This window comes from Macrobrachium nipponense, chromosome 9 (assembly GCF_015104395.2).
Source record: "Macrobrachium nipponense isolate FS-2020 chromosome 9, ASM1510439v2, whole genome shotgun sequence".
Taxonomy (NCBI): Eukaryota; Metazoa; Arthropoda; class Malacostraca; order Decapoda; family Palaemonidae; genus Macrobrachium; species Macrobrachium nipponense.
This window is the reverse complement of record NC_061110.1, coordinates 18,215,727-18,217,665: the sequence shown is the minus strand read 5'-3', so window position 1 is coordinate 18,217,665 and position 1,939 is coordinate 18,215,727.

Sequence of the window (1,939 nt, the reverse complement as noted above, 5' to 3'; positions counted from 1 at the left end):
GATGAGAATTCTATCTATACAATCAATTCGAAAAGGTTAAAGCAACAGACGAGTATTCAATATCACCAAAAGAAAAAGTTAATGATCATTTCCCCTCTAGTTCTAATCACTAGCTAATGTCAAATAAGGACGAGTTGGATGAAGATTAATCTTAGTAGAATATCAGAGTTTATTCTTTTTGCTGTGTGACGGCGAGGGCGTGCGTGGTTATATAATGAATTGATAATGATATACCTTGGGAAAAACTCACTCTTTTCTCAAATAAAAATACTCCTATATTGCTTTAAAACTCGCATTTTTAATATTCGTGTATGGTTTATAAAACTCCCATTTTTAAAGAAAACTCTTATGTGCTTTCCAAAACTCACTTGAATATGTCATGTGGTTTTTAAAACTTACTTTTAGTAGAAAAACTCAATATGGTTTTTAAAGCTCACTTTTTTAAAGAGAAAAACTCTCATGTATTTGTAAAACTCCAGTAAGAATCTTATATGGTTTTAAAGCTCTTATTTAAAGAATGTTATATGGATTTTAAAACTCGGTTTTGAAGTGCAAAGCCTTCTATCGGTTCTAAAACTCAGTTTTTTTTTTACAGAAAAACTCTTATATGGTTTTAAAAACCACGTTTTTAAGGAAAAAAAACATGTAGCTTTTAAAATTCAAACTTCTATTTATTATAGAGAGTGTTTAAAATCGCGCTTTTCAGATACGTTCGTATTTGATTGGTACAAGACGCTAAAATATCAAACGCTGTAAAACAGTCATACTTATTTAAGTTTCATCTTTATTATTATTATATTTTCGTACAAATGTTTATGATAAATTTAATATTTCATTTTTATTCGTTATAAAGGTTTACACAAGAAGTTAACGCAGTGGGAAAATAGGTTTTGTGAAACTCCAATTCAAAAAGGGGAAAATTTTATGAAATTCAAAGGTATTAACTTAAAACTCTGGTTGAATAGAGTAGAAGCAAAGAGTTAAGCCAATGGCCACGCGCTGGACCTATGAGGTCATTCAACACTGAAACCGAAACTGCCTCTTAAGAGGTTTGAAAGGTGCGACAGAAAGATAACATCGCAGTTGCACAGTGAAACAATTGTTATGAGGGGGTGGAAAGTAAGATGGAAGAAAGGGAATATAAACGGAGGTACAGATAAAGGAATGAAAAGTTTTGTAGCTTGGGGGCCGAATTGACGCTGCAAAGAACCTTGAGTAATGCCTGCAGTACACCGCATGAGGTGAACTTGCGGAACTATCCACCTACGGGGTCAAAATTCTGGTGACAAAAAAAAAAAAAAAAAAAAAAATAGTACGTAGCCTACCTTTGATCAAAGCTGAATATTAAAAGTCGATATAACTAATGTATTTATAGTTCCTTAACCTCAGGCTAAGTTTAAGGAATAAGTAGTAATCATCTTAATAAAAATATGATAGAAGAGATAAGAGTAAGATTTTACCTTAACTAAAATAAGACCCAAAAAGATACATTTCCTTTTTTCGTAACCCATGTAGACTGATACTTGCTGTTGCTGTTTTTCCATAAAAGCCTTTTCGTTGAAACAACACGTAATTCAAGTGTTGTTTCAATCTTTCACGATGTTTCCCAGTTCATAGTGAAGTTGGTGTAGCTTATGCAATTTTAACAATCAAATTCACAGAATTGTTATGCTGGTATCTCATTAGTCATTGCTGTTCAGATTTCTTCCTGGGAGAGGTTTTTTTTTTTATTGTTTGAACCTAATTTATAATCATGGCGTTCCTTACAGGGATCAGTTTTTATTCTCTGGGAAAATCATTACCTCAGTGAAACCCTTTGGGACCTTATCGTATCATAAATATCTTTGACCCTTCCACTTTTCCGCGGCAGAAAACCCTTCAGTATTACGACAACTGAAAGCCAACGGATTACATTTCCCGAAGGTATGACCAGTGTTGA